Below are 14,480 nucleotides of genomic sequence, written 5' to 3'. Positions count from 1 at the left end.
CAGTGTTGATTTTGATTGAGTTTTATTCACAATTTAAGTATTTAAATTCTTAGTTTTGGCTTAGTTTTAGGTGACTACATATGATAAGATTATAGTGGACTATTATTCTAACAATGATGCAGTTGCAATTGAGTTTAAGAAGTTTAAGAAAATGCATGTATTTGTTTGAAGATATAATTACACACTAATCAGCGTATATATTTATGAACACAACATAACTTAAAAAAAAACCTTTTACGTTCTGATCAAGTGAAAACTGAAAATGCGAGCACAGTGAAACTGAAAATTTATAGCTGAAACACCACACAGACTAATAAATGTGCCTTAACACACTACAGCCACACCACCCTGAACACCCCCGATCTCGCCTGATCTCGGAAGCTAAGCAGGGTCGGGCCTGGTCAGTACTTGGATGGGATACCGCCTGGGAATACCAGGTGCTGTAAGCTTAAGCTTAGAAATATGGTATCTAACCAGATTCTTACTCTGGACGGCATTACCTTGGCCTCCAGTAACACTGTGAGGAACCTTGGAGTCATTTTTGACCAGGATATGTCCTTCAACGCACATATTAAACAAATATGTAAGACTGCTTTCTTCCATCTGCGCAACATCTCTAAAATTAGAAATATCCTGTCTCAGAGTGACGCTAAAAAACTAGTTCATGCATTTATTACTTCCAGGCTGGACTACTGCAATTCATTATTATCAGGATGTCCAAAAAACTCACTGAAAAGCCTTCAGCTAATCCAAAATGCTGCAGCAAGAGTACTGACAGGGACTAGAAAGAGAGAGCATATTTCTCCTGTTTTGGCTTCCCTTCATTGGCTTCCTGTTAAATCCAGAATTGAATTCAAAATCCTGCTCCTCACATACAAGGTCTTAAATAATCAGGCCCCATCTTATCTTAATGACCTTGTAGTACCATATCACCCTATTAGAGCACTTCGCTCCCGCTCTGCAGGCCTACTTGTTGTTCCTAGAGTATTTAAAAGTAGAATGGGAGGGAGAGCCTTCAGTTTTCAGGCCCCTCTTCTGTGGAACCAGCTTCCAGTATTACACTATCTCTACTTTTAAGATTAGGCTTAAAACTTTCCTTTTTGCTAAAGCATATAGTTAGGGCTGGACCAGGTGACCCTGAATCCTCCCTTAGTTATGCTGCAATAGATGTAGGCTGCCGGGGGATTCCCATGATGCATTGAGTTTTTCCTTTCCAGTCACCCTTCTCGCTCACTATGTATTAATAGACCTCTCTGTATTGAATCATATCTGTTATTAATCTCTGTCTCTCTTCCACAGCATGTCTTTTATCCTGTCTTCCTTCTCTCACCCCACACTGAAAAAAAGGCCATGTTAGATTTACTTGATTCAATAGTGGACATTTGTTGCACACAAATGTTTTGCTTTGGCAGAAACTTAAACAACTGAGTTAAATCAACACAACTTTTTCATATTCAATAAACCTGTGCATTTTGTGTTTCTAAAACGCGATTGAAACATGTTCAGATGAAGTAAGTTGAGCTCTTGGAATATTTTAATCCTTCACAATTTTGTCATTTTATTTCAACACTATTCAATAACTTTTACCCCAATACTACTTGGTCACTTAAATACTACATGTTGCCTTCATATTACATAATGTTCAACAAAGTCTAGATCCTGGTTACCATAAAAATTGAATGGATTTACAATGACTACCATCCTCTGAGTTGCAGGAGAGCTGGGAAATAACCCTGAAGTGATAGGTTACGAGGCAGGGTACACCCTGGACAACTCACCAGTCTATCACATAGAAACAAACAACCATTTACACTTACATTCATAGATAACTTAGAATCATCAATTAACCTAGCTCTAATAGCTGCATGACTTTTAACTGTGGGAGGAAACCAGAATACCCAGAGAGAAACCACTGCAAACTAGCCAGAATGTGGATTTGAACCCAGGACCTTCTTACTGTGAAGCAACAGCACTAACCACCATGCCAACAATCTAGGAAACACAGGAAAGCTATGATTTCCTGTGTTTGATGCAGAATTTTTTTTGTTTTTATCCTTGACAGGTTAATCCACAATAAATAGCAATAGCATGCATGTGGTGTGTGTGTAGCTCTCTGCCTCTTATAACTCCACTAAATCAGTGGAGTTTGAAATCTTGTGCGATCTTGTGAATTTCATGAGTTCAGCAACTAACCACTCTTACTAGATTGTATCCTGTCATCTCAACAAGAACAAATTAAGTTTTTGAATTCCATGCAAATCCTACATGATTTAATTACGTTCATAGAAACATGAAATTATTGTGTTCAAATTACAAGGTAGACTTTTTTAATGTAACAACCACCCAATTTACTTGTTGTGGTATACCAAAAAAGAGTGCGAGACTGAAACCCATGCAGTGTCGCGGGATTTAACATTGCTATATTATTGACTTACTTCACTTGAACATGATATGAACAATTTAATCTACCCTCTCTGCATATCATGTAGTTTCTACACTATATAGTTACACCTAACTTTAAAGCATGAGGCAATTGTGTTAAATACACGCAAGATGCTTACGTAAATCCAAGAGCTGGCCAATCCCTTTTTTTCAGTGCAACCGGTCGCAGCAGATGGCCGCCCCTCCCTGAGCCTGGTTCTGCCGGAGGTTTCTTCCTGTTAAAAGGGAGTTTTTCCTTCCCACTGTCGCCAAAGTGCTTGCTCATAGGGGGGGTCATATGATTGTTGGGTTTTTCTCTGTATCTATGAAGCGCCTTGAGGCGACTTTTGTTGTGATTTGGCGCTATATAAATAAAATTGAATTGAAAATTGAATTGAATACAGTCACATTAGACACATTTCAACATGACACATTCGAGAAAATGTCTCACTCAGGGGGAACAAAGCAGCAGATCAAAATTTGTGTAAAAAGCTGAAAAACGAAATAAAGTAAGTTGAGCATTTGGCCATGTAATTAAACTTTTTTTTTTTAACAATAGTAGCAAAGAACCCTCTTTATGGTCTATCCTTTTCATCAGTCTAAAATGGAATGCTTTACATTCACTGTTATGGATTTTTTTTTTGCTCTACATAACCCCAGAAGAACTGCCTATGCTGTTCAAGAGGCCACTTGTGTAGATCTAAGTTTTAATAGTAGGCTTTCCTTTATGTTTAAAAGCTTAAAAATAAACTAAAGGGAAATGGGTGTGTCTCCAGCTTCTCTTTCAGCTGTTTGGGCTGGTAGTCAGTGGTCCTACGAAACCTGGGTAAAAACCAAATGAATGTTTGCAGCACTTCCTGGGGCTACGACAAAACTACAAGAGTATCAATTTTAGATCATCTCACAAAGCCCTGCAGGATGTGCAGTACAATGCGGTTAAATGATGATTTCATTTATTATGAAAAAAAGATATCCAAACCTAACTGGCTCTGTGTGTAAAAGCAATTGCCCCCATTGTTAATTCACGAATTCACTGTGATTAAACATGTTATTTGGAACGCAAAGTTCAACGCGAATTCAATTTCACTGCCAGAACTGTTATTACTTAAAAACACTTAAAATAACCTGTCTGACAAAGTTTTATTTTTTTTCTTTTGCCTGTCCCGTTTGGCTCTTTTGCCAAAGAGACACTGTACACACAATCACACTCCCCAAGCGTACTCTATACCCCAGGTCTAGGTACCCTTTCCACTGCAGGGGGAAACTGCACCCAGACCCAGGTAGTGTTACCCTTTTCCCTGGGGTGGAGAGAAGCAGACTGCCCCGACTCGGCAGCAGCAGGGAGGCCCCACGTTCCAGACCCCAATCGGACGGCCAGCTCCTCCTCCCAGCCCCCCGCTCCAACAGGCTGCAGAGAACGGGGGTGTGTGAAGACTCCAAAACCTCCCTCCGCCCGCTCATATGTAGTGTTGATGCATGTGTGTTCTAAGGTGCATTTAAAACCCAGGAGGACATGGAGCTACCTGCCAGAGAGCAGCAGGTAAGCGCATAGCCCCTCCTGATAGCCCTCAATGTCTACATGTATTTAAAATTGAGAGGTGGGCAACAACGCCAGGGGTGAGGTGTACACCCTGATGGTCTTTTGGATTCCGTGTAGTGTGCCCACCCCCAAGGTCCTATATGTATGTGTTATGAGAGTGTCAGTAAGTGAATGTCTAAGTTGTGGGATAAAATTGAAGCACAGGCAGCCAGAAGGGGACAGAGGGGGGGATGCCTCCCCTGCACCCTGGTACCCCAAGGCCCTGCATGTGTGGGTGATTGTGGTGGAGCGGGAAGAGGGAGGCAGCTGGAGATGGGGAGGGAAGGAAGGGAGGGGCAAGTGACCCCTCCCTGGGGCCAGCTCCCCCGCTGACAGCGAACCTGTCTGACAAAGTTAATTAGGCTAAAGATCTCATATGGCAACCTACCGTGCCGTGATTTAAAGCCATCTAAAAAAGTAATTGACATCTATCAGTATGGAAAGGGTTGCAAAGCCGATCTAAGGCTTTGGGGACTTTAGTGAACCATGGTGAGAGCCATTATTCACAAACGGAGAAAACTTGGAACAGTGGTGAACCTTCCCAGGAGTGACGGCCCACCAATATTACTCCTGGAGTGCATCGACTCATCCAGGAAGTCACAAAAGAACCCAACTTTACATGTAGACCTTGAATGCATCATGGGGATGAGAAGGAAAATGGATATCTTGAAGGCATAAGCAGTTCATAGCATGTTATTATTTTCTTATTACAGAGCAAGTATCTGCATGTTGTCAGCTGGAAGCGCATGAAGAATTAACTCCTTTGACAGTATGTATTAACCTGCTTATAAGATTTAATTGCCCATAAACTGAAAAAGCTGGAATACTTTTCCAAATCGTTCCAGCCCACTTTAACCACTGGAAACAAACCATTGCACTGTGGCAATAAATATACATGAGATTAAGAATTATCCAGTATGGGTATAATTTATAGAGTAAGGATTACTGATAATGGGCTGGATGTTGTGTTGGGATTGTAAACCCTTGCAGCTCAGATGGCTATAGTAGCGGTCGCCTCTACAAATGCAAAGAACTTTTGTTGCCAGTTTTTCCACAATCCGGCTCTGACTGAGGTGTGCCACAGTAGTTAATGTTGTAAGAGTGAAGTGTGAAATGTTGAGCAGCATGGTGCTGGGGTCAAAGCTGCAGCACCCCGCTGTAGTCACGATTGTTAGAGTGAAGTATGAAATATCCGACAGTGCTATGGTAGTGCTCCAGGCTCTGAGAGGAGAGCTTGGTTCGCTCTGGTGGGGGATCGGGCTCAGCCAATCAGAACCATTCCACATCATTGGCCAGGGCCATCTCTTATCTCACAGAAGTGCAGAGGCTTTCCCTACTAATGCCACCCAGCTTGCTAGATCCTCCATCCTTTGCTTCACCAACCTCCTCTTCTCTCAATGCGACCGCCATCTCTCCCCTCCTCATTTTCTATCATCGCTTCTTCTTTCTGATTATGTCTCTTCTCCTCTCTCCATCCAGTCAAACTCTCAACCCCACCTCTCCTTTCTCTCATCTGCCGCACTTCATCTGCCTCCATCTCTTTTCATTTTTTCAGTCAGGCGTTTTTTCAGTTATTGGTTACGCATTGCTGAAGTGTGTGATAGGCCTCTACACACTACACTGGAGAAATAGGTCTGGTCACACCATACATAGGTCTGCGCCGAATTCTAATGAATGTGTGTGCGTGGATGGGTGTCATGTGATACAGTACAGAGAGAGAATGACAGATGAAATTAGAATAGTGGGGACATTAAGTGCTTTCGACTGGCTTGAGATTGCAGAATACGACACAAAGAAGTAAATCATAGCTGAGGATCCCTCCACCACCGCTCACTTCTTCCTGAAAAAGGAGGGAAAAAAGGCAGCAGGCACAAAAGAAAAGAGGAAGCAGGCAATCATGTTACTTCTAATCTGTTAATCTTTAGCTTGGAGAAGGAGGTGGGGGTGTTAAGTGGACAGGGGGGGCTGTTGGAATGAAATATATTGCAAATGGGAAAAGACACCAACAAGAGATCGGTGCTCGCAGATGGAGACCCTGCTTAATCAAGACAAATTGCAGATGGGCTTGGATTTTTATTCTCACAGAAAATAGACTAAAGCTGCCATCCGCATCACTACCACAGCAGTCCAAATCAACAAGCGCACATGGAGGAAAAAACAAAAACACCCTCGAGAAGCCAACGACGACTGCACACTTACAAACAAGCGCATGACGCACGCACAAAAAAAAAGAAAAGAAAAGAAAGGGATGAAACTTGAAAGCTATTATTGCTAATATAGTTTTAATCTTCTTACAGGTTAGAAGAGGACATCTTGTATTTCAAATGTTTAATAGCAGTGCGATGTACTCTAGGCATCAAACGGCATATTAAAACAGCGTCCCCAGTCATTCGAAGCTCGCCTAAGGATGTGCATGACTCCTCCGGCTGCCATATCCCTCATGTCACACTCCCCATCCCCGTACACAAATCAACAACAAATTCCCATTTATTTATTCTTGCATCATCACGGCGGCAAATTGCTTTGTAAATGGCACAGTTCCCTCAGCCTCTCCTGTAAATACAATGTCATTGGTGATGTTAATAATCCTTTTGTTTGCTTGACCAGGAGCTCTCGAACGACGGCCGTTTCCTTGATTCAATTACTGCGGTTTAGAGTGGGGAGAATGAAGACCGGACCTTAAAGCCGCTCGTGTTAATAACATTCAAATTGATCACTGCCACATGTTGCAGTGGTGCAGCCCATTTAAAAGTGAGGCTAATGAAAAGAGGAGCTCTCCATTACATAGAGCGTAACTAAACATGACACGTCCTCGCTGAAATTACAAGGCCTGCGCTCGTTGCTGCATGCATATAATTCAGCTTGGAAGCTGGAAGCCGCTTAGAAAGCAGGCGACTCAAGAAAACGTGCAATGAAGAGCACCGTCACGCCTTGTAAACATGCAGATAGCCACAAGTGTACGTAGGGATGTATGCCCACTAAACGAGAAAAAAATATTGGGTATAGAGCAGCATGCCAATGGATGCAAGACACAAAAGAAGTAAAATGAATGTTTGGGGATATATTCAAACCCCTGGAAAGCTGGGCCTCTTTAGTCATTTTCATTATAGATAATGGGCCTTAGTTTTCCAACAGGGACACAACATAAAACCAATAGCTGCCAAATTAATTTCATACGTATCTGTTGCAATTACAAGGTTATTAGAATACTATTACAGAATTAGGTTGCTACCTAGTATTTTATATCATACTGGTTGCTAAGGTCTGTGTGGCAACAGATAAAGCATGTGATCTTTATGTTTTATCTGTGCTAAACATTATACATCAAGGTCTCACTGAGTGTGGGGGGGATTGTATGGTTCATGCAGTATGGGAAATATATATATCCTCCTACTGGAACCATAAAGAATTTTAATCAGTTTAGTGTGAACGGATTCTGGTGATCTGTGTTCGTATGTGCCTGAATTCATGGTGTTTTAAAAGACATATATAAAAACAAACATTTAGAACAATTGCCACAGTCATGTGTTGTAACTTCTGGCTAAAAATGGATACCTTTAGAGTAATGTCAAAAAGATTTAAATCTCCTCTTCTAATTTTAGAAAATTAAAGACACAAGAAAAAATATTAATATTTAAACAAGTACCTTAAGATTTGGCCTTATTAACAAAACAATGCTAAAGACTTATTTCTAGAGGAAAAATGGAAGTTACAGTAAAGATGTGAAATTGAACAATATAATTTTAATTTGAAATTCCAATTTAATTATACCCTATGTAGCAATAATTGTCACATTTTCATTTCTGCTTCATGGTATGGAAGCTTGTTTCTGCCAACGAAAAGATGAAAGCACTGCATCAAAATGTAAAATTCTGAGTTCTAATCTTAAAATCGGAATTTAGGTATCTCAAATGTATCTCAAAACTTCAAGATATCTCTGATCAACTCAAAATTTTGAATGATGAAGTTCAAATTTCCAGGTACTAACCTGAACTGTTGACTTACAGACCATACCAAAAGACTTTTATAATATGTCCAACCAGCCTGGCCTCATGGCATTTGTGAAAGAGTCATAAATAATATAATTTGTGGACATTAATTGTCTGATTTTTTTTTTGTATGGGACCCAATAGTTTTTAGCTAAACCTAACCATGCGTCATATTTGTAATTAATAGCATATTTAAAAATCATCAAACCGATGATGTGAAAAAGTGTGATCATTATAATCATTATATATGGGAGGAGAGTGATGAAAAATCATGTTCAGGGACACTAAATAATGATGAAATTCATGTTGAGTTTGTGAGTATATCACAAACTGCTGTGATTCAGTTGGCATCCACCATGCCTTACCTGTATCTTCCATGTAAATGGTACAATCAGAGTGACACAAAACATTGGAACCCTATTATTCTATAAGTGAAAATGTTCCAAATTAAATTATTATGTCTTTAATATCTTTCTTTTCAGAGTGCTGGCGAATCAAGCATTTAGCATAAAATGAGCTAAAAAGGAACTGTGTGATAAAGCATGGCATTAACATCAAGTCGTCTGGAATTTTCTGCACCATAATGGAGATTTGCCATCTGTAGTCCCTTAACCTTTGGCCATTTGTTTTCCTGTTCTGCGCTGGATGCAGAAATCCTCTGGCCAACCTCTGCCCTCTACTCAATCCTCTCCGTGAACATATGCATCCATAATTCAGCCCGTGAATAACGCATAGCATCTAATGAATCGGCACTCAGAGACGCTCGCAAACCTATCCCAGGGGAACTGAACTCACAACCTACCGCCTGCAGAGCAGCACATCTCCTTCAGATAGTCCTGTCTCCCTAACCGCTGAGTAAATCTTAGCTAAATGCTGTAATCACTCCAGTTGGACAAAACCTCCTAGTAATGTGTCGGTCAATACTGGCCTCAGGGCTAAGGGGACACACTGGCATCAATGTATCTTTGTTTACTAGATGGCAAGTCACAGAGACATACGGTCTTTATGGAGACACCACGTCCCTCCTAGGGAGACAGGAAGAGTGAATGGACGCATCGGGTCACTTTTCATCTTTAACTCTCCCTTGGCAGAGAGACAGACGAGGACAATCCTCCTTCCCCAGACAGAAGACTTCTGTGTCTCTATTTAATGAAATGGCATTACTGCTAATGTTGCTCAGCCAATCAGGAAGCAATGCAGCAGTCATGTGACACTTGGGATAGATATCCCATCTCATAAAGGGCTTTTACACCACAGCACGCCCGATGAGAGCAATATTATCACATTTATGAGAAAATAATGATTTCTCCACCGAATTTATGAGCATCTTGTATAAAAAAAAGCATTCATATGAATTATATCCGTATGAAGGAAGAAGAGGAAGAAGATGGGGAAAAAAACACTTCCTTTAATTTGTTTTTCCCCTCAAGGGAATTAATACAGGTCCGTAATATCAGCCATAAAAGTCAATCTTGTCGACAAAGAATAGGCCAATTAGTTGAGCTACGAAGAGATGAAACAGAGGAATCAAAGGAGATCAATAAGGTAGATTCACTCCTGCTCTGCAACTGCAAATCAATACAGGCTGCTCTGAGAGATGGACGTGATTAGAGATCACCAAGTCACAGCTAACCTGCACATAATCAAGAGCTAAGCTTTCATAACTGCTGCAACTTGCTTGGAACAGATTTAAATGAGGTAATATTGTTCTTCAAGTTCACAAATGACACAAATCTATGTATTTGTACATCTACCTATATCTATCTTACTATCTATCTACATCAAACAAGAGATAGCAATGACAAATACCAACGTGGCCCCCACCTCTAAAAAATTTCCTTTTTGGGGGGGCAGTCTTGTTGTTGCCTGTCCAGTGCACCAGGTGCCACTTTGGTGAAATTGATTCACAGTGATTGTTTTTGATGCATTTTTGGCATTTTTCATATTAAAAAAATCATAGCGAACAACGCATAGTTCAATATGATAAATCTGCTACAAAGACAAATAGTTCAGTGACATTTCTAATTTAAGTGACTATTGGCCTCCTAAATTTTGAGTTCAGCACCCATGCACAATACCATTGCTGTTTTTCTTAAACCTGTACTGTTCATTTCGCAATGCAGTGGTGCTACTTGGTAAATCTGCACTTAAAAATATAATACATAATTGCCTAGGAGTAAAAAAGAACAAACAAGAAAAATAATAAAAGAAGTATCGATAACACCCTTCTCCACCTCTTGGATAATTGCTCCTCAAATGGTGCATGATAAATATCCTTGAGCTGACAATGCACAATGAGCAGCAGCACACTGTGGTCAGCTCAGCCAGAGAAGAGAGAAAGAAATTCCTCCCAATTCATTACAAACTGTCAGATTTATATTACTTTACATTTTGTTTTTACTCTCAAAACCATTTCTAAATTTGTACTTTAGTAAGCGCGACTCAAAACTAGTAGCCAGTTTTTCTATAGAATTTGAGCTAATCAGTATTAATCACACTGACTTTAATAGATTTTTCCAATTGTGTGCTTCAAAAAAAATAATGCAATTTTCATACAAAACCTTTGCAAACAGGTAAAGAGGTAAACACCCTACAATAATACAGGAAAAAAAGAGAAAACCCATCAATCAGATGAGGAAACACTTGGCGACAGTGGGAAGGAAAAACTCAGTTCTAACCTGTTAACCTGAGCAGAACTAGGCTCTGGGAGGGGGAGTCATTTGTTCCTAGACCCATACACATTTTAATCATTGTTTCCAAGTCTATACTTTAACAAGGCAATGATTGTAAATGGTAAATATTACATTATATGCATGAGATTAGTATACGACATATGCAAATATGTCGTATTTTAATTTTTTGTTGTATAATATGACAACAAAGAATTTCAACCAATATTTTAACAAATGATTCATTATATCTATTATATCGTGTTTTCAACTCTGCTAGCCACTAGTTAGTATTCGACTGCATTATGAAAGCTTCAGACAAGAAATTTCACAGTCATCACAACATCTTTTTTCACTTTCGTTATCCTATTCTTGAACTTTTCTAGATTTTCTCTCTGCGGATGACAGTGAATCTTGGAATTAGCATCCATGCTCTTGCTTGGTGCCTTGAGTTTTAATGTCAAAATATTCCAACATTTTGTTTAAAGTTTCTAATTATCTGGTATTCCAAGTATAATTTTATTCTCGACAGAGCGGCAAAGCTCATTAACCACATATATACAGTATAATAAGACACTTAAACTTCCATAATAATAAGAAAATATATTCAAGCACACTTGTGTGGAATCCAATCAAAATGTCTCATTAGAATGATTTCAGTTTAATGGCTTCCCATAAAAATTGATCAATTAAACACTGTCATCAAACAAACTGCGTCACATCCATCATGCCGGCCGATATCCAAATTTGAATAAGTAGCGACCTGACGTATCAGCGAAGCAATTAATCAGCGTAACCCAATGAGGTGACGTTCTTTTGCCAGGGTTCAGACAGCTTCACTTAAGTCCACTCGTTTGCTCACAGCTGAATGAAGAGGTGAAACTGAGCTATTACAATGTAATTATGATGCCAGCTTCCATTGTTGAGAGTAAAGCGAGGTTCCCTGGCGGTAGTGCAGGACCTGTGGCTCCCTCTGTCCGCTGCGAGTCCCGCCACTTGTCATCAAATCATCCACACCTGTCAAACACAAGTTCTTTGCTCTGCGCTTCTAGACCCTAAACCACCTTCCCCCCACTCCTCCCCGCTCAACATCTGTCCCATGGGTCTGGGCTCTCATCCAATCACACACGGCATAAATCCATAACTTTAGCTCTCCCCTTGGCCCCCAGGAAAACACAATAAACTGCACTCATCTTTTATGCATGATTTTCTCTGTCTCTGTAGCTAGCTTCGCTCTCGGTGCGTATCAATCATCACGGGGACGCTGCGGGGCAGGGAGACAGAGACGGAGAGAAAGAGCGATGGCGGGTGGGAAGTATACATGGTTGCACAACAAGGCAAAATGAAGAGTCCAGTTTCTTTATCCACTGACTTGGATTTCTATTTCAATCTCATCTGCCCCTATCCTTTCCTCTCCTCCTTCCTTCCTCGTCTGCCCTTTCCTCCACCTCCTCAAGGCGCCCTTTGCAGGGAAAAAAAAAAAACAAAACCAAAAAAAAACCCACACACATATACACACGCTTGTGAAATGAAACTGACCCGCTCACCTCTCACTGTGCATCTGTAGCTGCAAGTTAACAGACACATGTTGGTATTTTTAAGAAACACCTTCTCCCTTGGACTCAAGGGAATGAGGGTTGAGGGCACTGCTTTCCCCTCCCACACAGTACATACACACAGGCTGAGAAGATGAGAAGATGTGTAAAGGCGATCTACATGGGCTTCATTGGCATGCTAACATATACACAGACAGCCAGAGCACAGCTGGCTCATTGCGGGAGAGGCCAGCAGTTGGGCTTGAAATAAAATGGGCAGTTTGAAAGAAAAAAAAAGAACAACTCCTCGTAGCTGCAGAACATTACTGGTTAGGGGTTGGATAATATTTCTATTTTTAGAGCACATTATTTCAGCCTTTTTTTTTCCAGACGTAGGTAGAAAATATAAGAATTAAAGCAGAGTTACAAAACAACATGAGCTAAATGAAGCGATGAATATTCATGCAACCTACTGTACAAGAGGAATAAGAATTATATTGGGGATTTTTACTGTTTCATTATTTATTTATTTAATTTTTTGTACTAGAAATTACAAAATGAACATAGACATAATATATATGTCTACATATATCGACAGCTAAGTATCACAAAAGTCAACCCACCTTAATGTTTTTACTGTAAGGTGCCACCAAATGAAATTTTAAACCCTTACTGAGCCAATGAATCCACTGGGAACATCCTTTTTACCCTTAACCTTGCAATATTTCTCATCCATACATACACACACACACACACACACACACACACACACCTACACACACACACACACACACACACACACACACACACACACAATGGCAGAGGACTTGCTATACATACTACTGACCTCATGCTAGGAGCAAAGCAGTGTCTTGCACAAGGACACTTGATTTTAAAGGCGAAGCCTGTAATTGGTTGCCAACCCGCTTCCTCACCTGAGCCTATATTAATGTTTCTATAACATCATAAAACATAGCTGTATTATTAAGTAAATTCACCAAAAAGCTAAACATATTAGTGACTGCCTCTGCTTTTTAGAATTTGAAATAAAAAAAACACATTTTTGACATGCAGTTTATTTAGATTCATTAAGGTGGATGTTGCACGCTGGTGTTACAGAATTCTCACTAGTCAAACTTTGGCACAGGAGAAATTGGATTAGGTTAATGGTTTTGGTTAATCCCACTTTAGCAAGTCCAAAGTGCAGGTTTTTCTTTGCCCAGCTGGCGAGGTAGTTTAGGTTTGGTGTCAAGTTTTGTGTTGGGTAATATGTTGTGTCATATTTTATCTTCCACAAGCCCTGAGTCGTCCTTTTGTCTTTCACTTTAAACCAGAACCAAACATATCTTTGGCTACCGACTACATTCTGCTGGGTGGGTTTTTCCCTCACGGCTAATTCCTGACAAGTGTTTTGGACAAAAGGTCTTTTACAAGAGTAGTTGTGCTTTGCATAACCACCCCTGGCATGAAGGTGTTCATTATTCTAATCCATACCCTCACAGGCCAATCCATCACAAACAATCAGTCAATCAAATGCTCTTTTCATGATGCTTTTAACTGAACAATTTGTCACCCTTCACCCGCAGTTTCACAGTACGGTGCACAGCATGAATGAATTTAAAAAACGGAATGTTTTGTGGTTATAATGGAATAGTGTGAGACTAAGGTGTTTAAAAGCCTCTATGTAACTGCGGCAAGTGTGTTCCCAGGTACATCAGGGGCTGAGTGGCGGCCACAGGGAGGCTGAGATTACAGAGTAAAGCCCTCCTCTTCGTCCCTCAAGTAATAACAGCGAAATGAGACTGACATTTCACTCTGGAAGACACACACACACTCAGTCAGGCAGTCACACATGCACGCACGCTCTGTGAGCTGAGAGACCACAGGACAAACACAAAGGCACAGTGCAGGAAATGGCATGCACACACACACGCCAACGCACGGTACACGATAATGCAACAAGCCATAAAGACAGACAGTTGAGGAGAGAGTGACAAGGAACAAGACAAACACACAAAAAAAAAACATGTTAAAATCAGTTTCAGAAACTTTGAAAATCCTATGAAATAATATCCTACATGTTTGGATCTTCATGAGGCAGGAAATGTAATCATTGAGCCAAAAATACACAAATTTTATTACCAATCAACGAAGAAGTTAATCCAAGAAACCACTACATTACTAAAAGTTCCTATATGCACACTTTTTTCTCTACTAGTTTGATGCTTAAAATATTTCAACCAAATCAAATGCTAGATTTGTCTCTATGGAAACTGAAAATCGCTCC

General features: G+C 40.3%; 1 pseudogene; it reads left to right on the top strand.

Annotated features, from left to right (window-relative positions):
• The first annotated feature begins 330 nt into the window (after positions 1 to 330).
• Positions 331 to 449, top strand: LOC148097907 (5S ribosomal RNA; annotated as a pseudogene).
• Positions 450 to 14,480: the final 14,031 nt, after the last annotated feature.

Source organism: Neolamprologus brichardi, chromosome 17 (genome assembly GCF_056152115.1).
Source record: "Neolamprologus brichardi isolate AB-2024 chromosome 17, ASM5615211v1, whole genome shotgun sequence".
NCBI classification, from domain to species: Eukaryota; Metazoa; Chordata; class Actinopteri; order Cichliformes; family Cichlidae; genus Neolamprologus; species Neolamprologus brichardi.
This window is presented reverse-complemented; position numbering and strand designations above follow the sequence as displayed.